Genomic DNA, 25,685 nt, shown 5'->3' on the forward strand with positions numbered 1-25,685 from the left:
CATGGTGAAAGGGGAGACAAAAGGAGAGGAGCTTGAAGACTGGATATCAGATTAGCGGTTAACCACTACAAGGTGCTTAATAAACGTTATCTACTAATCTGGTATCATCATTAGCATTGCTATCATCATTATTAAATAACAACCATATTTTGAATTAAAAAGAAAAAGAGGAAGTTATTTGTATATGTAAACACAAAACGAAGACTGGAAGGCTACAGACCAAGTTATTCATTGCAGTTACCTCTGGGGAGAAGCACAGACTGGGGGAGACGATAGAGGGAGGTCCTGTGTGATCTGCTCTGTATACCACTGTATTGTTTTAACCTTTTAATAGAGGGAATCTATTATGTATTACTTGCATAATGCTTAAATAGAAATAGTAGATAATCTAAAACAAATTATGATAAACAGAATGGAGTGAAGAGTGCTGGTACAGAAGCAGGAGAAACCAATGCATGCTATTAAGAGTTGGGATAGTGATCACCCTTTGCAGGGAAGGGTGAAAGCATTATGAGAAGGGAATCTGAGGGTTTCTACCATCCTGGTCAAGTTCTGCCTCTCGTTCTGGATGATTAAATGGGAGAGTTCCGTTTGTGGAAAACTCAACTCACTGGATAGCTAAGATGTGTACATTTTTCTGTATGATTTAAAACAATTCTCTTGATGTATTAAAAAGTGTAGAGTGGTCAGTTTCCTTTCTATTTTTCCATCATCAGTTTCCCTTCTCACAAGCAATTCCTTTTGTCTTCTATGTCCTTCTAGAAAAATTTTACACAGTATAAGCAAATATATATCTATACACACACACACACACCCCAAAAAATCTTTGTTTTACACAAATACTGGTATACTAAAAAGAAAAAAAGCCAGGTACAGAAAAATGTATAAACAATATATTTTTAAGATCTTTCCATATCAGTATAGAAAGAGCTTCATTATTCAGAGAATTCCAGTATAAAATTAATCATAAAAGTACATCAAACGATATCATTCCTCTGCTGCAAAATCATCCAGTAGCTTCCTATTACATTCAATGTCCAAATTTCCTAACATTACTTCATAGGACCTACCCGATCTGCTTTTGGCTCTCCTCCAGACTCAATCCTGACCATTCTCACCCTAATTTTGCACTTAACCATGCTTGACTTTTCCATTTCTCAAGTGCTCCTAGGTCATTTCTACCTCAAGGCCTTTATACTTGATGTTCCCTCCTCTGGCATTTTGTTTTCGTACATCATAACATGACTTACTTTCTCAATTATTCAACTGCACAAATGTCACCTCCTGAAAAAGGACTTCCCTGAACACTTCATTTAAAATACATCCCACTCCCACATCGTTCTTGATCCTTTGATCCTCCTCAATTTTCCTTCATGGAATTTATCCTCATCTGATATTACATTATCAATTTTATTTATTTATGTCTTCCCCCTGAAATGCTAGTAGGCAGGTAGCCTCATCTTCCTTATCCACCATCATGTACCCTGCTCCTAGAACAGTGCCTATTTATTAAATGAGTGAGGAAAAAAAACAACTTGCAAAAATGTACATACCTTTATAAGAACTGTATAAAATTTAAAACAAAAAAAAAATGTTACTTGTAGATAAACACAGATCTAGTATAACAGAATAAAAGTATGCATGACAATGATACAGACCAACCTCAGGATACTGAATCCTGACTGGGTTGTCTCTGATGAAAGAAGAAAAAGATGAAAAAAGAATGGGAAAGATTTACCTGCGTTTCTTTAAAAACTAGATTTGAAGAAAACTTGGCATATGATAAGATGTTATTTTCTCTACTTTTTTTGCGTTTAAATATTTCACAACTCAAAAAATTTTCTATTTTTAATTTTTAAAAGGTAGTATTATGAAAACAGAGGATCAGATTCTGTCGTTTACTAGGTCAATGACCATGACCAGGCATCACTCTTTCTAAGCCTATTAACTTTTCTCCAAGTAGATATACTGGTTCCTAAGTCACTGAAATATTGAAGAAATAAAAGTGTGTGTATGTGTACACATGAGGAAGAACACACACACATATAATAGATGCATTATAAACTGAAAAGTGCTATTTAAACATGAATTATAACTATTAGCATTTAAAGGAAGAAGAGTCAAGACTTCAAAGACTGGTTGGATCTAGTCCCAATCTAACATACCCACCACTGTACCACTATACACATTTTCTGATCCAACCCAAACCTTGAACCTCTCTGCCCATCTGTGTCTTCCAAGAGAAATTTCAGTCATCTTAGATAAGCTCAAATCCACCCCCTTTGTGAAGAATTCCTTTACTAACCCACCCTTAAGAGGCTATGGCCATTTGCTATATTTATTATAATTAATTAACAATATCTTAAATGAAAAAAACATATCTCAACTTCCCAAATAGAGAACAAAATACTCCCAGGAAGAAGCCTTCAGCACCTGGCACTATGCCATGTTCCATACCACATACTAAGGTAGTATACAAGATGTGTCCAGAAGGTATCCAGCCACGTACTATGAAAAACAAATAGTTATTGAAGATAACAAGAACATTGTACATAGGACAATGACACCTCAGTCCCCTTCAAAGTAGGCACCTTGGGACCTCAACACAGTTCTCCTAATCGCCACCAGCTGCCCCTTTGTATGTTCCTGAATCTCATCAATGGTCTGAAATCTCTTCCCTTTCAAAGGTAAGTTTAGGTTTGGGAAAAGCCAGAAGTCACAGTGTGCCAAATCTGGGCTGTAGCGGGGCTGAGTTACCTGGGTGGTTTGACGTTTCACCAGAAACACTTGCACAAGATGTAATGCATGAGCTGGCGTGCTGGCGTGATAAAGCTGCCAATCAGCAGTTGCCCACAGCTGTGGCCTTCTGATTCATCTGAATAGTTTCCATGGAAGAATGTTCAAGCTTAACGCAAAATGTGATGTACATTCATTGCTCTAGTTGCTCACTGTGAATGTGACACACACAGTACACATGCAAACTCAACAGCGTCTACTGCCCCTACTGACTAGTAGAGTGATGTCATCATTGTTCACACATGCATTCTAGTCCAGTCTCCCTGGCTGCTGGGTTGTATCAATGTTGTGTGATCAGTTCTCACTATATTAACAATGGCTGGATTTTTTCTGGATAGACCTCATATAATGTAAGGTCATCGATTTTTCTATCAACTGTACCTTGCAATTAAAATAACTTCAAATTTTAAACCCAGTTGACTAAGATAATGACAATTCCATTAATAGAATTAAGGACTTCCGGCCAAGATGGAGGTCTAGACAGACACGCTGCGTCTTCCTCCACAACTAAGAAGGAATACAACTACCTCAAAACTAGAAACAACCAGAAGTTCCAGAAAATTGAGCTGCATGGAAGTCCAACAAACAAAGATATAAAGAAGAAATACTCATCCAGACAGGTAGGAGGGTCGGAGCCAGGGCCGAGAGGATGTGGTGTGGTGGTGGCAGCAGCAGAGCGGCGGAAAGCGCAGTCACGTGTTTTAAAAAGTAGGGTGGAACGCCTGGGGAGCGCTCCCAGCACCAGACCAGACTGCACAGCTCACAGTTACAGCGCCAGGGGAAATAGAGCCACATTGCTTCTGACTGTGAAAACCAGTGGGCGTTGGGGCGGAGGAAGAAACTGCTGGTCTTTCAGCAGAGTCCACTTGTTTAAAGGGCCCCCACAGCCCTAGAACGTCCGCAGACCCACCCACTCTGGGAACAACAACAAGGGCAGCAGCTAGAGGGGCACTAGTCCCATACAGAAGTGGGAGAAGCGCCTGGAAAAGGAAAGAGTGCTGAGCAAGCGGCATTGTTCCCTCTCAGACCCCTCCCCCACATACAGCGCCACAACGTGGTAAAACAGGTCGCCCTGTACTGACGAATACCTAAGGCTCTGCCCCTTACAACGTAACAGGTGCAACAGCTCTACACAAGACACAGAGGCAAACAAACACAGGAGCCTGTCAAGATGAGGAGACAGAGAGGTATGGCCCAAAAGAGGGAATGGATCAAGGTTCCAGTGGGAGAACTAAGCAATGAGGAGATAGTCAACCTAACAGATGAGGAGATAGCCAACCTAAGAGACGTTGAGTTCAAAACACTGCTGATAAAGATGCTCACAGACTTGACAGATACGCTTAAGTACAGCAAACTCATAAAGGAAGAAGTGAAGGCTATGCTACATGAAACAATGGAAAATCCACAAAAAAAAAAAAAAAAAAGAAAACAGTGGTAAAGGGAAGGGAACCGCAGTTCAAATCAATGATTGAAACATAAGGAAGAAAAAAACAGTCAACCAGTACAGAATGAGGAAGCAAGAATTGAAAAAAATGAGAGGCTTAGGAACTTCTGGGACAACTTTAAATGTGCCAACATCCGAATCACAGGGGTGCCAGAGGAGAAGAGGAAGAGCAAGAAATCAAAAGTTATGTGAAAAAATAATGAAGGAAAACTTCCCAAATTTGATGAAGGAAATAGACATACAAGTCCAGGAAGCACTGAGAGTCCCAAACAAGCTAGACCCAAAGAGGACCACACCAAGACACATCATAACTAAAATGCCGAAGGTTAAAGATAAAGAGAGAATCTGAAAAGCAGCAAGAGAAAAGCAGAGAGTTACCTACAAAAGGGTGCCTGTAAGACTATCAGCTGATTTCTCAAAGAAACTTTGCAGGCAGGAAGGGACTGGCAAGCAGTATTCAATGTGATGAAAAGCAAGGACCTACAACCAAGATTACTCTATCTAGCAAATCTATCATTTAGAGTGGAAGGGCAGATGAAGCGCTTCCCAGACAAGGTAAAGCTAAAGGAGTTCATCATCACCAAGCCGTTATTATATGAAATGTCAAAGGGACTTACTTAAGAAAAAGATCAAAACTATGAAGACTAAAATGACAACAAACTCACAACTATCAACAACTGAATCTAAAAGATAAAAACAAAATCCAACTAAGCAAACCAGAATAGGAACAGAATCATAGGTATGGGGTCATTTGGAGGGTTATCAGATAGGAGTGGGAAGGGGGAGCAATGGGGAAACGGAGCAGGGATTAAGAAGCATAACTGGTTGGTACAAAACAGACAGGGGGACGTTAAGAATAATATAGGAAAGGGTGAAGCCAAAGAACTTATATGCATAATCCATGGACATGAACTAAGGGGGGTGGGCTTGCAGGAGGGAAGGGCGGTACTGGGCAGAGGGGAGTAAAGGGGAAATATATTGGAACTACTGTAACAACATAATCAATAAAATATACTTTAAAAAATAAATAAAAATTAAAAATTAAAAAGAAATGTAGATTTTGGGGATATCAGTAGAAGTGAAAGCTGAATCAATGAGAGTAGATATTTGATTTACTCAAAGTTTATTGGGTACCTAGTAAAGCTAAGGAAGGAATACTCTGTGCCTAGTAACTCAGGCTTAAACGGCCCTATCTGTAATTCCCAAGATCTTAAAAAGTAACTGGGAGAAAAAGAAGGTGCAATGAAGACCTTCACATACTGTTTAGCAAATCAGTTAGTTTCACTCTAGATTTACTTCCATATGATTGCCAACAGAGATAGAGCATTAAAATAGAGTAAAAAATATGTACAGTAAACCCAGAAGACCAGTAATCGAACATATAAGGAGAATGTGCTACTTCTTAGAGCAGAACTTGGAGGGTACCCTGGCTGGTGTGGCACAACAGATTGAGTGCTAACTTGTGAACCAAAAAAGTCCCTGGTTCGATTCCCAGTCAGGGAACATGCCTGGGTTGCAACTGATGTTTCTCTCCCTCTTTTTCTCCCCCTCTTCCCTTCTCTCTAAAAATAAGTAAATAAAATCTGTTTTTTAAAAAAAAAAGAACTTGGAGGGGTTTAAGAAAATAACTATGAACCTATTATGTGCTCTTACCTTGTCCTTTTATAGTTTACCTCTGGTTTATGAAGACCTGATGAGAGGACCCTCTCATTGATAGGTTTTTGTCATTTTGTAGAGAAATGACTTCAGCTAGACAGGAAATTGGAATAATAGTAGGATTTAGAAATTGCTTTGTGTGTTAGGTTCCCTGAACTCTTCAGAAAACCTGTAACTACTGATTAAACAATAACATAGAACGGTACCTGGGAAATACAAAGAAATGCAATGGTACCTCTGCCATAAATGAAAACCTTATAAAATTAAGAGGTAACATGCATTACAGAAGAATATCACATTATAAAACATACACACTCTCACATACATCTCCTATTTCAGCTCAAACATCCCTTTTTCAGAAAAGCCTTGCCAGAGCACCCCGCCTAGGTGAAATTCTTCTATTAAACACTCTCACTGCAGCACATACCTCTATTCTGCAGCACTAAACAGGCCTACGTTTTTACATTTACCTGTCCAGCCCTGCAAGAATGTAAGAAAGGAGCCATATCTGTGTTCACTCATCACTGTGAACCTAGTGATACATATGTTCAGTAACTGTTTAATCAATGAAAGACAATCTGCATAAAGAGCTTTTGAAAGGATATTAGTGGTAGAGGTGGATAGGGTAAGGGATGCTTTTTACTTTCTGCTTCATACAATTCTGTACTTCTTAAAATAAATGTATTTTTTTGCACAGTCAGGGGAAAGACATATTTTAAAACCAAAGTGTAGCTACACTTCAGTCATATTAAAATACTTACTAAAGAAGATTTAACATTACAAGAGTCATTCATATTTCAAAATAATTCTCTTCATTCTATTTAGGGTTATACAAGTTTAGAAGGTGAAATTTAAGAAAAGTCAATTGGAAATGAGGGGCAAATACTTCTTGCTCCAAATAAATGTTAGTTAGAATTCATTTTTCCAAAGCATTTCTTTTCCTTAATGGAAATGTCTTGTACCTCAAAGATGTTACAAAGATGTACCTCAGAGGTGCTGTTCTCTGCCTAGACCACTTTCCTCTAAGCTCCAAACACTAATGTCTAACACTCTCGTTATTCTGGCTACAACTTTAGCTATCTTCCCAGAGACCTTCCCTGACCACCCCACAACACTTTATAAATACTATGCTGAACTAGTTACTTCACTGTATTAACCAATTTGTAATTATTTGCTGGTTTGCTTGATTTGTCTCTCCTACTAGAACGTACTCTTTCCAAAATCAATTTATTTGTTTTTAGAAATGAGGAAAGGGAGAGAAACATCAATGCAATCAGTTGCCTCTCACACGCACAGGGACCTGATCTGCAACCCAGGCATGTGCCCCAACCAGGAATGGAACCAGCTAGAATGTAATCTTTAAGAAGCAGTATTAAGCATATTCGGACAACTTATTAAATTCATTCAAAAATGTATTTATTGAGGTAGCATTCTAGGAGCTGTGAATACAGAAGTGAATAAGGGAGACCAAACTCCTTGTCTTCATGTAGCTTACATTACTGTGGAGGGAGGGAGACAAGATACAATAAATAAGTGCTATAGTTTGTTAGGTGAAAAGCACTATGAAGAAAAATAAAGCACAGGAAGATATATGAGGAGTGCTATGGGAGAGGTGTACTTTTCAATAGGGTGGTTGGACTGGGCCTCACTGAGGAGGTGCCAACTGAGTCAAAACTTGAAGGACATGACAAGCAAAGGCAACGAGCAACACAAAGCTCCAAGATGGGAGCATGCCTGGGATACTCAGTTACTGCAAGACCAGTGGAGCCTGAGAATCAAGTGAACAAGGAAGGGAAAATAAGGAAGAAGGTCAAACAGGTAAAATACACAGATTGGGCACGCTGGATAAGGGTTTTGGTTTTCACTACAAGTGAAATTCAGACCCCAGTTGAGAGCTCTGAGTGGAGACATGACATTTCTGGCTTACATTATTAAACAATTCCTCTGGTTGATGTGTAGAGAACAAGCTGGGCGGGGACAGAAGGGAAGGGCTGATCAGCAAGGGTAAAAGCAGAGAGACCAGTTGAGAGTTGCAACAATCTAGATGAAATGATGATGGCTTAGACCAGGGTGATAGCAGTGGGGTGGTGGGAAGCAGACAATTTCACATATATTTTGGGAGACATTCTATCAGGGGAATATAAAAATAGAGAAATAAACATTCTAAGGTGTCAGCCTAGGCTGCTGAAAGAATGGGATTTGTCATCAATGCATTTGGGGAAGGCTAATGGGGAAGCTGAAGGACAATCAGGAGTTACATTTTATTTACATTAAATGTATGAATAAAATGTGAAGCTCCACCAGGCTTCCATTCAAATGAAGTCACATTAATATCAAGAACCCAAAGGTCCTGTCTTACCCTGATACTCAAGCAGAACCTCCTGCCCAGTAAGCACCCATGAACACACACAAACCACACTCAACGCTCTCATAGTGTCAGAGACACCTAATGCTCAAGCCCAAACTTCAGAGGTAAATTCATAGCAACAGCTACTTCACTTTCCACCCCAACATCTCTCTAATCATTTCAACCCAAAATAAAAGGCAAGCAAACCAATCCAAAAATCTCACCCAACCCTGTTACCTAAAACAAAATCTCCTGAGCACATCAACCCATGCAAATAAATACCTGTATGGATCACAACCCACTACCATCTCTGCCAAGCCTGTACAAAAGGATTACAGAATGGGGTTTTAAAAAACAAAGTCTTCATAACCACAAAAATTTATATTCATTAAGTTTGAAAGCAGGGTTCTTTCTATCTCCCACATTTTAACAAGAATCCCAGGTTACACAGCAGGTCTGAGAACCAAGGGCCTTAGGGTCACTTGTAATGGAAGAAAGTCACTTACCTATATTCTACACCCAAGGGTAACTTCTTTGTGGTTGATAGGGGTAAAGCTTTAAAAAGATCTTACCCTTGTGGTTCTAATATCAACAGTAGTCACCAAGTATCAGCAAGAGAAGACACCGCCCACCCCACATTGTCACACCAGTCTTAGACCTAGATCTACAATTTCAACAAAACATGTAAGCCATGACTGTACTGCAAGCAGAGAAGATAAAGAAACCAAGAGCAAGTTTACCCACAAGTTCTCCTAGATGCAGAAATTCTATTCTTTATAGGAATGTTTATAAGGAAGAGGGGATACAATCACATGAGCGTCAAAACCATTTTCCTGGAGAAACATTTTTTTTTATGTTTGTATATTTATTTATTTTTAGAGAGGGGAAAGGAGGAAGAGAGGGAGAGAAACATCACTGTGTGGTTGCCTCTCACTTGCATCCCCAACTGGGGACCTGACGTGCAACCTAGTCATGTGCCCTGACTGGGAATCGAACCACAACACTTGACTCGCAGGCTGACGCTCAATTCACTGAGCCACAGCAGCTAGGGGTGAGAAACATTTAAATCACCATTTTTCCCAGTGGTGACTCCCAATTTCCAAAGACATCAAACGTTCTTATAGTAAGCCCTGGTTAGGTAGCACAGTTGGTTGGAGTGTTGTCCCTGATGCTCCAAGAGTGCAGTTTTCATCCCTGGTCAGGGCACATGCAGGAATCAACCAGTAAATGCATGAATGGGTAGAACAACAGGTCAACGTGTCTCTCTCTCTCTCTCTCTCTCTCTCTCTCTCTCTCTCTCTCTCTCTCTCTCTCTCTCTCTCTCTCTCTCTCAATTTAATAAACAAAAAAACAAAACAAAACAAATTTTTAATGAAGTTCTCATAGTGGATGAGAACAGCCATTCGAAGCCATGAGCTGCACTCATGATCCCTGACACTTTTCACAGCATAATCTTCTTGACTAGCCTCTCTTTGTGCCCACACAAGACTATACGTTTTTATCTCCCACATCCAGACTTTTGTTTCCCAGTTTTTAATCACTCTTTAAACTTCACCTGCTCCTCTAAGTCCTCTAATTAAGCCGAGCCTGATCTAGATGTATCACTCACCCCCACAGAGCCTGCAAGATTCCCTACATTACTACCAGATGTGTTTGAGTATACTTGTATAGGCCTGTAGGCACAGGAATAGACAAAGAGCTGGTCAATCTTTATAGTGCTTTCTTTTAAATTATAAAACTGTCAAGAGTAAATACCAAATCATGACATTATGTGTCTCTGGAGCACAAAGTGTTAACTCGTGTACACAACATATATTCATTCCAATGATTTATGAAGATGGTCTGGGCCCCAGAGTTCAAGCTATCTACTTAGAAGAACAGGGAGCAAATATGGCTCTAGGTACCTTTTCAGCCCTGGGCAGCATTCATGTAATATACACTTTCAACTCCAAAGAGTGGAAATGGCCAGTGAATTAAGTAGGCACTCACTTTAGTGGGCAGAAAGATGTGCTAAGGGGAAAGAAAATTAAAGGCTAGCTTTGAAATACTTCTGCAGTGACCCCTTTTCCTGGGAACATGAAAACCAGAATAACTAGATCTCAAGTTATACAACTTACCAGATAGATGCCAGGCAGATCCTAACACATCATGAAAATAAAATTGAACAACACAAAACTTGCCTTGAAAGCACCAGCCACATTCTGAGATCACAGTTAAATCTGAAAAGTGCGAGACTTTCCAGGACTCCAGGTGCTATGCTCAGAAAAAAGTCAGGAGGTGACCTAGTTTTTTCTCACTATTACTTTTGTAACAACAAAATAACATATATGGAAATCAAAAGGAAAAATCCAATTAAAATCTAACCAGAGATCAAACTATTTCCAAATTTCTATAGAATATACCAGTCTTTAAATTACTATATATAGATTATAGGCAGAGACTGGTGTACCAAAGAATTCAAGAAAAAACTTGTTTACAAAATGTACTTTAACAACTAGCTTCCAAAAGTGAATTACAATTGCAGTAGTGCACACAGAGATCTGTCTAGTAAAAAATTCCTTAAGAACAGCACAGAAATAACCAAGAAAAGATAAACAAGATGGACAAACCTTTAACCACTCATCAAGAAAAAAAGAGGACCCAAATAAACAAAATCAGAAATGAAAGAGGAGTAACAACTGATACCACAAAAATACGAAAGATTGTAAAAAAAAAATAAATACTATGAACATTTAACTATATGCGAACAAATTGGACAATCTGGAAGAAATGGATAAATTTCTAGAAATATACAATCTTCCAAAACTGAATCAGGAGTATCAGAAAATCTGAATGGACTGATTAAAACTAATGAAATTGAAGCAGTTATCAAAAAACTCCCAACAAGCAAAAGTCCTGGCCCAAATTGCTTCACAGGAAAATTTTACCAAACATTCAAAGAAGAACTAACACCTATCCTTCTCAAACTATTCCAAAAAAATTCAAGAGGAGGGAATACTCCCAAGCTCATTTTACAAGGCCAGCATTATCCCAATTCCAAAACTAGATAAAGACACTACAAAGAAAGAAAATTACAGGCCAATATCCCTGATGAACACAGATGCTAAAATCCTCAAGAAAATATTACCAAACAAGATCCAGCAATACATTAAAACGATCATACACCATGATAAAGTGGGATTTACTTCTTGGATGGAAGGTTGGTACAAATATCTGGAAATCAATAAATGTGATACACCACATAAACAGAAAGGATAAAAAGCACCTGATCATATCAATAGATGCTAAAAAGCATTTAATAAAATCCAGCACCCATTTATGATAAAAACTCTCAGCAAAGTGGGAATAGAGGGAACATACCTCAATGTAATAAAGGCCAGATATTACAAACTCACAGCCAACATCATACTCAATGGGCAAAAATGACAAGCATTTCCCTTAAGCAGTTCACCACTCTTACTCAACATAGTACTGGAAGTCTTAGCCATAGCTATCAGACAAAAAGAAGAAATAAAAATATACAATTTGGAAAGGAGTAAGTAAAACTGTCATTATCTGCAGATGACATGATACTGTATATAGAGAACCCTAAAGACTTCACTAAAAAACTACCAGAACTGATCAATGAATTCAGTAAAGTAGCAGAATACAAAATAAATGTCTAGAAATCAGTTGCATTTTTATACACCAATAACAAACTATCAGAAAGGAAAACTAAAAAGCAACCTCATTTGCAATTGCATCAAAAATAAAAATACAATGGAATAAATTTAACCAAGGATGTAAAAGACCTATACTCGGAAAACTATGAGACACTGAAGAAGATACAAATAAGTAGAAGCATACACCATGTTCATGAACAGGAAGAATTAATATCAGTAAAATGTTCATACTACCTAAAACAATCTATAGATTCAACACAATTCCTATCAAGATACCAATGGTGTATTTCACAGAACCAGAACAAATATTCCAAAAGTTTATATGAAACAACAAAAGACCCCAAGTAGTCACAGCAATCTTGAGAAAGAAGAACAAAGTTGGAGGAATCACACTACCTGATATCAAACTATAAAAGGCCATAGAAATCAAAATAGCATAGTACTGGAATAAAAGCAGAGATAGAGATCAATGGACTAGACTAGAGAGCCCGGAAATAAACCCCACACCTTTACGGTCAATTAATATTTGACAAAGAACGTGAGAACATACAATGGGGTAAAGACAAACTATTCAATAAATGGTGTTTGGAAAACTCGACAAACACATGCCAAAAAATGAAACTAGACCATCTTCTTACATCATACCATAAAAATCCTAGAAGAAAACATAGGCTCAAAACCATAAAAGTCCTAGAAGAGAACACAGGCAGTAAAATCTCATACATTTCTGACAACAATATTTTTTTCTGATGTATCTCCTCTGGCAAGGAAAATAACAGAAAAGAAAAAAAAAAACAAACGGGACTACTCCAAACTAAAGTTTTTGCAAAGCAAAGGAAACCATAACAAAATGAATGGGAGAACATATTTGTCAATGACACCACTGATAACAGGGTTAATATCCAAAATTTATAAAGAACTTAAAGAACTCAATACAAAAAAACCCCCCACAATACAATTAAAAATGGGCAAAGGACCTGAATAGATACTTCTCCAAGGAGAACATACAGCTAGCCAATAGACATATGAAAAGATGCTCCACCTCACTAATCATCAGAGAAATTTAAGTTAAAACCACAATGAGATATCACCTCAAACCTGTTGGAACATCTGTCATCAAACAAACAAGTGGTGGAGAGGAGGTGGGGAAAAGGGAGCCCTAGTGCACTGTTGATGGGAATGCAGACTGGTGCAGTGATGGTAGGTAGAAAGCAGTATGGAGTTACCGCAGAAGTTAAAAAATGGAACAACCTTAGTACCAAATTATTCCAATTCTGGGAATTTGGCCAAAGAAGCCAAAAACATTAATTTGAAAGAATATTTGCAACCCTATGCTCATTGCAGTGGCCAAGATTTAGAAGCAGACCAAATACCCGTCAATAGATTTAAAAAACGCGGTGGTTCGTTTACACAACGAACTACTACTTAGCCATAAAAAGGAAATCTTACCTTTTGCAACAGCATGGATGGACCTAGACAGCATTATGCTAGTGAAATAAGCAACCCAGTCAAGAGAAGACAAGTACCATATGACTTCACTCATATATGAATCTAATGAACAAAATAAGCTAACAAACAAGATAGAGACAGACTCTTAGACACAGAGAAGAGAATGACAACTATCAGGGTGGGAGGGAATTGGGTGAAGAAGGTGAAGGGATTAAGTGTAAAAAAAAAAGAAAATCATGGACAGACAGCAGTATGGTGATTACCAGAAGGAAAAGGAGGTGGGGGGAGGCAAGAGAGGGTAGAAGCGGGGATAAATGGTGATGGAAGGAGACCTGACTTGGGGTGGTGAACACACAATACAATATAATACAGATGATGTATTGTAGAATTGTACACTTGAAACCTATGTAGTTTTATTAACAAATGTCACCCAATAAATTCAGTAAAAAAAATATTTTTTAATTAGTTTCTTCTTCTAAAATGCTATCACAACCAAATTAAAAATACAGTAAAAGCAAAAGAAAAGTCACTGCAACAATCTCCCTACCACAATGGGACCAAAAATCTTCCCATCTCAGTGACGAAGGCAAAAATATATTAAAACTAAAGAACCCAGAACTAGCTGATTATTTATGCAAAACATAATATGCAAAACATAATAACTCTGTAATTATCCCATTTTTTCAAAGTTGTAAAATGATATAAGCTGTTAAGAATATGAAGATGACCTGTGAGACTGGGAAATTAGTTGGTCCTAACAATCTAGTTTTTAGTAGTTCTTCAAAAGTTCTTCTATCTTAACCCTCCAACTAGTAAACATACCTCACAGATTCAGAGTTCTAGACAATGACAATGAACCAGATAACATAGCAGTAAAATTTTCAGTAACTACTATTCTAATGACTTTCAAAGTGGAAAAACAAGGTGTAAAAAGACATGAATAGGCTTCCTGGTGTCATGCATCTTCTTCTTTGGTGAGAAAGCACTCCATCTCTGTACAGTTTTCTTGAGTCCTGACTTCCCTGATACTCGTTTCTCCATAATATTCAGGCTGGCGGAAGTAAGAATCATCTTTCAGCCTGCTACAGTCCCTTATAAAAGGACATTTGAATATATAAACTATTTGGCTTCTTCTTTGTGCTTAGTATGGAGAGAGAAAAGAAAAGAGAAGGGAAGAGAAGAGACACTCTCTAGAAGTAAAGAGAACAGGGAAGACTAATAAAACAGGGGAATAGAGGCAGCTATATCCTAAAGTATACTCAAGTCAGCTCTGAAATGCACCCAAATGTGTGGCTCACTGCCTAAACCAACATATACATCTGGTAATAATAAACACTGATAAGTCACAAACGAAAAGGGCTTTCTTATATCAAAGACTCTACAAACTATTGGTAACATTAAAATTTACATAAAACACAATCAAACAATTTGTGTGAAATAGATTTTTTTAAATAGTATTGCAATTTAAGTTAATAAGAAATGAAAAACTGTTAGTATGTTAGTGCCTAGTCTTAAAAAGACTAAGAAGACAGTTCCTTTGATTTGACCAAGTTACAAATCTGTTTTCAGTAGAGAGAAAAAACATACTGCCTCTGTTTAATGCAAAGGACAAAAAAGATCATCACTGCAAATCATCATGTTTGGGTTCATGATGAAAACAGGAAACAGACAGGCTGCCCAGGTATAATTATGGTTGTAGTCTAATGTGCCTTCAGGTTCAGCCAAGAATTAAAACCCAGGGAAGAGGGTAAGCAGAATTTACTTGCCTCTACCTTGCAACAGAAGGCAACTTTTAATAATACTCCCAGCAACATGTTACATAACCAACAGTAAACAACAATCTGATTCAAACCTCATTAGTAACAACACTCTGCCACTCCCATTCACTGAAATTAATAGCTGACTTTGCCAGAGGGAAAAGAAATGCACCACATATCAATCTACCCATTTCTGTGGCGCCTACCACAGTGAACCAGACAAGGAGATAATACCACCAAACCTACACAGATTCTACAAAAATATTTTTTTCTTTTCTTTTCCAGTTCCCTACTCTCCTCTTTTTAACCAGTGCATCACACGGATGTACTTAAATTCTAAGAGGAAAGTCGGTTGAGAAGTTTCATCTAGCTTTTACTGCCTATTTCAGCTATGCTCTGAAAGAAATAAGAGGCATAAATGATGAATGGATTTTTGTAGCAAAGATCAACAAGTCTAGCTTGTGCCATAGGAGCAGCTGTGTGAGAGGGAAAGGCACAGAGGGAGCAGCAATGTAGAGAGGGAAGGAAAGAGGATGCTACAACCAGGCAAGGTCATAAAAATCAAAGTAAAAATCTAAACAAAAGATGTATGTTTATGAAGGTTCTATGTTAACGTCTCTCTTATGAGCTGTTCTGTATTCTTGTCATCTCCAGGTTAACCTTAGAGGAAAAAAGTTGGAACAGGAGTAAAACAAGTATACACACACACACATACATATAAAATTTGTTAAGATCTAAAAATAATTCCTTAATTTGAAACCCACTTATTTCATAACAATATTCGAAGCAATAAATGTGAAACTATCACAATGTGTCTAGGTATTGCTTACCCCACAAACAGACACTAGCACTGGTGTCTAGCAGAAATTTTAAACTACTGGGAATTTACTTCCACTACTGGGACTAAGGTTTTCAACCTTTCCGCTCTCAAATTAACATTAAAAAGTAATTCACTCTAGGCAATTGGGGTAGTCGTTTTCTGTTGTTTGCTTGCTTTTCTTTTTTTTTCAGAATTTTTCAACTAATTTTTTAGAACAGCAACGCAAGGACCCTGTCCTCTCGACTGCTACGAGGCCAAGCCACAACCTCCACCTATCCAGGCTCGGTCGCTAGGTAAGAACACTTTTGGAAGTGCTACGCAACAACAGGCAGGAGGGACAAACTCAGCCAGGCTGGAAAGCTCTTTCCATAGGAAGATAAGGTAAACAAGACACACTTAGCACCCCACCCATTTCAAGGCACAGGCGGCCAGGAGCGCCTTCCTTCCCCTCTCCGGACCTCCAGCTGCTCAGGAAACAATGCCTCTCCAATCGAGATAGCCATCTGGCCTGGGGTGTTCGGGCTTTCCTCACCTCCGCCGGCCTACAGCTCCCCTCTCCAATGCCATCAAACCCAGAATTGGGGCATTTTGTCAGGAAGTGAGCAAACGTCCAAATACCCGACTATCCTCGTCCCGGTTCTTTTTTTGCAACCAAAATCTGCGTTGGCTACCGAGCATGCTCCAACTTAAGACGGGCGCCACATGGGAGTTTTCAAAGCTTAGGCTCCAGACTCCACGTAGTAAGAGCAGCTGAAAGGGGGAGAGGAGAGGGGGAGTGGGATGCGGAGAGAAAGCGGAATATGAATCTTGAGCACTGATATGGAAGTAAAGCGCCCGGATAGGGGCTGAAGACAAACGCACTGCTTGGCATTCTCCGGGCAGCCGTGCGAAGTTTTACATGAAGTAGAAGAAATCTCTGCAGCGGTGAGAACTGGCATGGCAAGTGGCAGAAACCAGGTCTAACACCCAGCTAGGTGCAGTAGCAGGTCACAACTGCCCAGTGTAATTCCCACCGATAAGAATGGATCCTTATCTTTGAAACACAAAGCGACGGCGGCACGGATTCATCAAGCCGCTGGACAGCTTCGCAGTGCAGCTGACCAGGCTGCTCGCCCGAGCTCGGCAATCGTACCAAAGGTGTGTGCTGAGAGTGGTGCTTAGATGAGGAAAAACAAACCGAGCCTCTGCACAGAAGCCGGCTCGGGGACCACCTCCAACCCCCGCTCAGGGAGGGTCCGAACGCCCCCGGCCACAGTTCCGCGGTTACGGCGGCGCTGGGACCAGTACCAGCCACCGCCCCATCTCAGGACGCCCCCCCCCGACGCAGGCGAGGCCTCCGCGGCCACACGAGTTGCCCCATCCCGGCCCGCCCGGACCCCAGCAGGCCCGGACTCGGCCTGCCTCCCGCCCCGCAGGCCCGGGTGGTTTCCGCTCCGTCCGCGGCCGAACGCCCCCGCCTTGGCCGGAGTCCGGCCTCTAGGGCAGGAGGGCGACCCGCGTCCGGGCGGAGCCTGCAGCCCCTGCTCCCGCTGGCTCGCCGGCCCGCCCCAGGCCCCACACTCACTCTCTGGCCGGTTGGGCGCACTCCCGGGCGCCGTCGCTGCCCTTCCCCTCAGCGCAACTTTATTAGCAGCTTGGCGGCGAGACACGCGCAAGGCGCCCGCTCGCCCAGGACCCGGATGAGGGAGGGAAGGAGCCAAGGCTTTCACCCCCCGCCACGCCACGCCCCCTGCCCACTGCCCTCCCCCAGCACTGGGGTCGGCGCATGCGCAGAAGCCGCCGAGTGACCGCTGTGGGACAGTGAGCAGGGGCGCCTCGCCCCGGAGGTTGGAGACAGTTCCACGCTTGGCTCAGCTCCGGCAAACCCTGATTTCCGATCAGCCCGAGGCTTCTCGCCACAGTGACCAAGATCAGGAGTAGGAGTCGGCCAGCTCCCACCACGACAATAGCCACGAGTCGTCTCCACTAACCCAATCAACCCACTTTATAATAAAATAACTGTCCTAGACATGGACAGTTGGAGGTTTTCTCAGTGATATATGAAGTGTAAATAAAGACATCATCGAGTGCAACTTTGCTAGTTCTATTGACTTGTAATATCCATCTGGGGGAAGAGCGTCGTCTTTCTGTGAAAAAGTAGCTTCAAAACAACTTTCTGAGTATTCTTACAGCTTCTTACTAGATGCTGCCCTAAACCCCCGGTATGGAAATCTTGGGGCCTCGCCTATCCCCTGACCCTTGCAGGCATATGGAAATGTAGCGACTGCCTACCTTGGAATTCCCCAGAGCATTGGGAGACAGATCAACCCCAGTAGCTGAAGATACACGCCCCGCCCCCTGCACCTCCTGGGGCCTGGTGGGAGAGATTCTGTGGGGGGGGACACAGCACTTGGACTGATGGGGTCACATTCCATCTCCTGGGTGCAGGAGTCTGATTCTTCTTAGTAACTGGGACTCCAATTTCCCCAAACAGTCAGCATTTCCCAGTGTACCACACAGGGGATCCAATTCGGAAATATTAGTGAAGAAAAACTTTAAATAATCGTTTTTATTTTTAAAAGTTCAATACTGATTTTCCAATATTCCACTATAGGTTTCCTTTTTAAATAAATTAAATAAAATAAAAAAGTTATTTTTAATCCTCTCATACCTTAATCCAATCCATCATGAACTTTTATTATCTCTACCTTCAAAATATACAGTTATCCCCAGCCTGACCATTTGTCACAATGCTACTGCCACCTTCACTGTCTGAACCAGGATCATCTCGCCTGATGCAAGAAGTGGACAGCTGCTACTTTGCTCCAGGCTCCTTCAGCCATTGCAAAAGTCTGCATTAGGGTGGCCATCTCAAATGTGGACGGAGGCCTGGTAAGGCAGTGTAATGGGCCAGGGTAGGGAACCAGAGGGGGTGCCTGCTCTTATCAAAGGGGGCAGCTGCTTTTCCACTCCAGTCATCTGTCACCATAGGGAAATGCAGGAATAAGGACCCAGTATTGGCAGATCTTCTAATTTTTCAAAAACAGCTGGAAATCTAGATTTTAATGAAAATTTTTTGTTTTATATGTTTAGCAACTTCTTTCATTCTTTCTCTCTGTTACACTCTCATTCTTAGACATTCAGGAGGCCAACCCTATACAAGCCAAGCAAAACAAATCCATGGTCCGGATTTAGCCTGCTGGCCATCAGTTTGCAATCTCAGGTCTGCATCTTAAACCTTTACTAGATCATAAACTTTGTGAAAGTAAAGTCTGTGTACTTTAACTCTTTGTCACACTCACTGATTATTTGTTGTTAATTCAGAATTTTCCAGCCCTTGGAAGGCACATATTTCTGGAGCCTGCACGGGTTTTACAACTCCCAGAAGTACCTATAACTTGGTCTTGGAGGATGCTTTCTTTTTTTTTTTTTTCTCCTAGTACTGATGTTTACAGAATGCTTTGTTGAGTATTATAAGACATAACAAGTTAGCTTAAATGTTTTGTACACTAGAGCCACTTCTTACTTCAAACAGATAATAAAATCCTTCCCAAAACAAACTGCTTGCTGTCTTGCAGTCACTGCACATACAAGAGGCACAATTTGTGATTATAGGATTCCTTTTAACAATCACATTTATAATCTCAAAGCCAACAGTTTTGCTTCCTGAACTGTGTGTCCACAAACTGATCAAATCAACCAGAGACTCCAACCTCTCCACATTGCTATGTGGGCTCAGCTTAGGTCTTACATTGGAGAAGATAATAACCTGGAAGGGAGGAATGGAAACTTCAGCAGCATAACAGCTGCCCCCTAAAGGAGTGAGAAATTATCCAGACCTCACAGGGTATAGAGCATCAAAATAGACAAACCACTTTTTAATTTAGCATTCATGTGATAAACATCAGATAAAATAAATGCTCAGTTTTAATTTACCTGTAGAGAAACCAACCTATTTCTGGAAAACTTAAGCCTGTGCCTCTCAGCCAGGGCACCCATGCATATACTTGATGATGTTGGAAGACAAACTTGGTTGTTGCACCAAGGAGGATGGTACTAGTGGCATCTACTGAGTAGAGGACAGGGAAGCTGTTAACTCTCTACAATACACAGGACGGCCTCCTTCTACCAAGAATTGTCCAGCCCCAAATGTCAATGGTGCTGAAACTGAGAAACGCTGATTTAAGCCCAAAATAGTTTTTCTCTAACTGGGTTAATGTTTAGGGGGGAAACGGGCCTTTTCTTTCAATTTTTCCAGTAATTGCTTTAATTACTCATTTGGTGGACAGACCCAGCCTAAATGTTCAGTGCATGACCTACCCCGACCTTGAATTTTCCAGGTCCAAAAAGGAGGTAATTTTCAGGAAATATGAGGCATGAAGAACTGGAAGAATTAACTCAGTTTTTCCATATTTAAATTTTTTATTTTATAATATAGAGTAATTGAGGCAAATTGTTTTCAGTTTCAATATCTTTAATAAATATCTTGATTCCACCCTTCACTGAAGTTCAGAAGATTCTTCCTAAATGACCGGTCTACATCCAGTAGAACTGGAAGAAGGTGATCATGTTTGGAGAAGTCTCCCAGCACAGAAGAATCAAATGAAAGATCTCAAGGAGATTCATCCGGTAGCCACCTCAAAGAATTCTGACTTCCTCACACGGTCATGGCAAGTGGACATCCGAGCAAGAAATAGATCGAAGTTTGTGTGACTCCTCAAGACAGTGTCCTGCAAACAATAAGGCTCTATTTCCAAGTTCTGAAAATTCTATGTTCTTCAACTGCCAAACTATCTACCCCCAATCCTTAATATGGGAAACAGTGCAGGAGCCAGAGCTAAATTGGGAAACGTTGCGAGAAGAGTGGGCTCCCCAAGAAATGATGTGCAAAGACATAACCCATGATCCCATCAAGAGCGAAAAAAATCATGTTACAATTTTCAAAAGAACCTCATGTTAGTTCTTAACAGAAGAAGCCAAGGTCCTGGGCCAGCCAGGGGATACTCTAAAGTGATTTCATTCAGTATTTGAAAGGGTTTTTTTCCAGTGAAATTTGAGTGTTCTGATGTAAAATGTTCCCTTAATAATCCACAGACCCTTATTTTCACGACTCACAAGTTAAGAATCTGACTGGATTGAAAAGAGGAAAAGAATGATAACTGCCTCCACCGGAAGCACGGGAATCTCCTGGCCACAGAGCCCCCCGAAGCTTCAGGGATGGATGTCAGAGACTCCCTGAGCCCATGGAATGAATATGCACATTTCTATGTATATATCTATGTACGAATTTTCTGCAATAAAATCCATCGCTTTCATCAGAGTCTCAAAGGGTTTCCTGGCCTCCAAATATTTGCAGATGCTCAAAGCGGTGGTTACTTTACGTGTGGTGTAAATTTAATGTGTACACTTTAAGTTATCTTCTCTTTTTCAGAGCAACATAATTGGGAGAGTCCTCTCTGGGGAGAGCTGCTTGATGGAGAGGGTAGGAACCCCGCTTGCCTGTCTCCAGCCATCTGCTACATTAAAGAGGGCCTCCCATGGCTGGAATCCAAAACACAAAATTAAAAGGGTTGCTTGCACCCAGGGTCGTAAAACAAAGAGGCTTTCTAAAGCAGGGCTTGGAGTGAACACTTATTTCTTCCTGACTTAAGCAGCATCTGTTCTTCCTGATGGCAAACACTCTCCAAGTTAACTCAGCTGACCTCCACGGTTCTGCATTCTCAGTTTTCATCCTCAGAGACGCAGTCTCGGAAGAGCCAAACCACATGTGCTCTCCACCACAAATCCAGAGCAGCAGGTGAAAATTGGGGAGTGCTTTGGAATTGAGGAGGGGTGAAGGAGACAGAAATTGCATGTTCCCTAGGATGCCTTTTAACTGCATAAATCTTACTTATTAGAACTCTGAAGCCAGACTTCCTGGTCTGAACACAGACTGTCTCGCTACCTGTGTGAACCTGCACAAGCTTTTAACCAATCTGCGCCTCAGTCTCCTCAGCTGTGAAATGGGGATAATAATAGTACCGATTAAATAGAATTATTATGAGGATTAAATGAATATAGACTTGTAAGGTGCTCAGAACGGTGCCTGGAGCACAGTAAGTACCACACAAATGTTTGTTTTAAAAACATGTATTTTCATCGATATGCCAGTAACTTCTAAAATATTCTTCACAAACTTATTTGTTACATAAAATGCATATTCATTGTATCTGAGAGGAGACCCTCTTCTCTTCCTACTGTGAGAGGTGCTCTCATTCACTCCCAGGTCTCTGGTACAATCTATCACAGATAATCCCCAAACTTCTGTTTCCATTTTGGACTTGAACTTCAAGCCCTTTAACGACTCTCTTAATGTCTCTGCTGGATTGCAGATTTTGGATTTTGTCTGGTTTCATACTCTGTAATTCCTTTTTTTCTGCTTCCTTTATGGTACCATTGCCCTCCTATATTAACCACAATACCAGACATTCCACTGCAGAGGTGGGCACGTGACCCAGGACGGTTATCATAGTTCTCCATTAACCAGGCCACTGTGATTGGTTTATACATGGGCATATGAGCCAAGCAAAGTAACACATATCACCTCTTAGATGTATCTTTTCCTTAGACTGATGTATGGATGTTGGAAGACAGAAGTCTTTCTTTTCGTCATTGCTAAGGTAAGGGTGACTCCGAGTCTGCCAGGGACCATCTGCCACCATTTAGGGGGACTTTGCTTGGATATGAAGAGCTGATATACAGAGAAGCCCTTGATCCTGCTGTGCCTGAAGCGCTAACGATCCTCCTTCTACTTCCCAATTACACCAGCCTATGCATTCTGATTTTGTTTAAGCTGGTTTTGTTTCTATTCCTTATAAAGTCTGCACTTGGCAGTCTCACTGGATTTATCATCTCCAAATCTGAACTCCTGATAGTCGTCATTCTTCCTCTCCAACCGGGTCCTGTTCCAATCTTCACCATGTCAGTAAGTGGCAGTTCCATCATATGGTAGCTCATACCTGGCAGTCATCTGTGGTATATTGGATTATCGTCCTAAACCTTCTCTCCTGCCCTGCTGTGGAATTATACAGTTACACCCTTTGCCATGTGACTTTGCAGTATCTTTTCCTAGAAAAGGTGACATGTACTTCCTTGCCCCTTTGAAGCTGACTTTGGCCATGTTGACTTTAGCCAGTGGGCATGACATGAACATAGTCTTTAGCTGTGCTTGATGGTTGGCTTGGTCTATTGTACCTTTGCCATCTACCATTAGAAGAATGAACCCCAGGTAGCCATTGGTCCAGAGAAGATATAAATACACATACAGCAGAGCTGACCCGAACCCGCAGTCTGGAGCCTAGCTCAACGGACCTGCAGTCTGAAACTCAATTATCCAAGCTGATTCACAGACCCCTAAGTGGGAAGACATTAATGTTTGTTGTGGTTTATCACTGAGATTCTGGGGCTGGGTGTTATGTAGCAATAGCCAACTATAGCATTCTTCACTTGTCCCTGTCTCTCACTCTCATTTATTTATTCACATATTAACTCTCTCTTCCAATAATGTAACAAATATTTAGGTAATGCCTACTATGCATGAAGCATGTTTAGGGCACCAGAAAAAAAAGACACTGAACAAAACAGACCAAAACTCCCAGCTCTCATAGAGTATGCAGGCAATTTTTTAAAACAAGTAAAATTTAGTATGATGTATGGTAATAAGTACTTGATAGATAGAAAAAGAAAACTATGAATGGGGGGTGGGGGTGGGGGTGGGGGAGACAGCATGGATAAGAGGAAGAACCATGGCTGTTGTTGATAGCGTAGGCAAGGTTAAGTCGGTTGCCCTCCCATTTCCAACCCAGCAACATGTCTTATCAGTTCTACATTCAAACCATATTTTAAATCCACCCACTCTCTCCATATCTATTATCCACAGATAGTCAGGTCCAAGTCCTAGTCCAGGTCACTCACTCTCTTTGCTCACCTATACTATCTTCTCCTTCCACCCAGCCTTGCTCCAATCCTTTGATCACATGATAGCTATTACCTGTTAAAAATGTAAATAAGATTATGGTCACTTTCAAGGTCTTCCCATTTGGTAAAGTCAAACTCGCTACCGTGGCCCTGCTCTCAGTGACATGGTCCCTGCCATTGCCAACATTCTCACGTGTGCCTTGCCCACACAGACCTTTCTGTCCCGCACATGCCGCAAGTTCTTCCCCAACTCAGGGCTTCATACATGAGCTTCCCCTGCTTGCTCTTGCTCTCCACCTTGCTAACTTCTGAAATGCTTCGCCTACCACTTCTCACCCATCCCACTCCTTCTCATCGAGCTGGATCTCGGCTTAATTGTCACTCTCTTACAAAAGCCGTCCCTGGCCACCTCTGCTCCACTTGCCCCTCCACCCCATCTGGATTTGGTCCCCATTATACACTTCCAAAGCATCCAGCTTTCTCCCTGTTGGGATTCGTTTCTCACATGTCATGACTTGACCAAAGTCTGTATTCCCCGCTGAAATTAATTCCTCATCACAACTGAACCCTCAACACTTAGATCAGGGACTGAAGTGCTATAGGTCCTTAATAAAGAGTCATTCCATTTTCTGCTTCAATTTTGGTTTTATGTTTGCTTCTAGTAAAATCACTTTGTTTCCATTTAATTTTTTTAAATTGCCTAATCAAATGTTAATATGTAATAGGATGTCATTCTCTCTTCCTTTCATACAGAAACTCAGCCTTTAGATTTAACAGTCATTCATTCACTTGTTCGTTCAACTTAAAATATTTAGGTAGTGCCTACTGTGTGCCTGGCACTGTACCAAGTACTAGTAATACGAAAGGAATTGGTCCTTGCTCTGCCCGGGGGAAGCTCACAGTCTCCTGGAGGATGTTTGCTCATATTCTATCTTCAAGGTGCTTGACCACTTAAACATGGAAGAATTGGAGACTTGAGTATCAAAATCTGTCACTGCAAAACTATAAGCCCAGGTATTTACAGTGGAGGAGCCCCTTGTTTTGTAGAAAGCTCCCACATATAATAGACCATTCAGTCATGAAAATGTAAAACAAGGACCCTTTTTTGAAATGGAGTTTTTCATGCTGAAGGGTTAAACTGTTCAGTATAATCATTTGAAAGGTTGGTACAGGCAGGGCTGTATCCTTGACTACATTTCCTGAAATGTTTCATTGCTAACTATGGACATAAAAAAAAAAATAGCTTCATAGTCTTTACAAAAATATTGCATGTTCATTGAAAAAATCCAAACTATAGCGAAAAAGCAAAAAAGAATAAAAATTAAAATCACACAAACAGAAACAAGCAATAAGTTGATATAACATCTCACCAGACATCTATGAGTGTAATAGCTAATATTGATCAAACAGGCACTTCATGCTCAGTACAGAGCAATGTGCTTTATATATTTATTAAACACCATAGTAAACTTACAATGTAGTTATTATTGCCAACATTATTATCCTCCTTTTTCTAAATGAAGAGACTAAGGCACAAGCCACTAAGAAACTAGCTGTTGTGAATTTGCATGTTTCCACAACTTCCTTGGGCTTACAGCTCCCAGAAATGTTTCTAACTCTGCCTTGGATGGTGGGGTTTTTTTTGTTTGTTTGTTTGTTTGTTTTTGTTTTTGTTTTTTCTTGTTTGTTTTTAAGAATTGATGTTCTCAAAATGCTTTGCTGATCATGGAAAGACATAACAGAATTTGGTGGAAATATTCTGTACACTAGGCCCCATTCCTCACCCCGTGCACTCTGGGAAGTCTTACATTCTCTGCTT

General features: G+C 40.6%; 1 protein-coding gene across 1 annotated transcript in view; it reads right to left on the minus strand.

The window, feature by feature from the left end:
- Nucleotides 1-17,613, minus strand: part of SMAD5 (SMAD family member 5) — a 47,887-nt gene extending 30,274 nt beyond the window's left edge. The window contains exon 1 of the mRNA XM_090288285.1: nt 17,496-17,613. The gene's annotated coding sequence lies outside the window, so the exon portion shown is untranslated. The remainder of the gene's footprint in view (nt 1-17,495) is intronic.
- Nucleotides 17,614-25,685: the final 8,072 nt, after the last annotated feature.

Source organism: Furipterus horrens, unplaced genomic scaffold (assembly GCF_987537825.1).
Source record: "Furipterus horrens unplaced genomic scaffold, mFurHor1.1.pri manual_scaffold_10, whole genome shotgun sequence".
NCBI lineage: Eukaryota > Metazoa > Chordata > Mammalia > Chiroptera > Furipteridae > Furipterus > Furipterus horrens.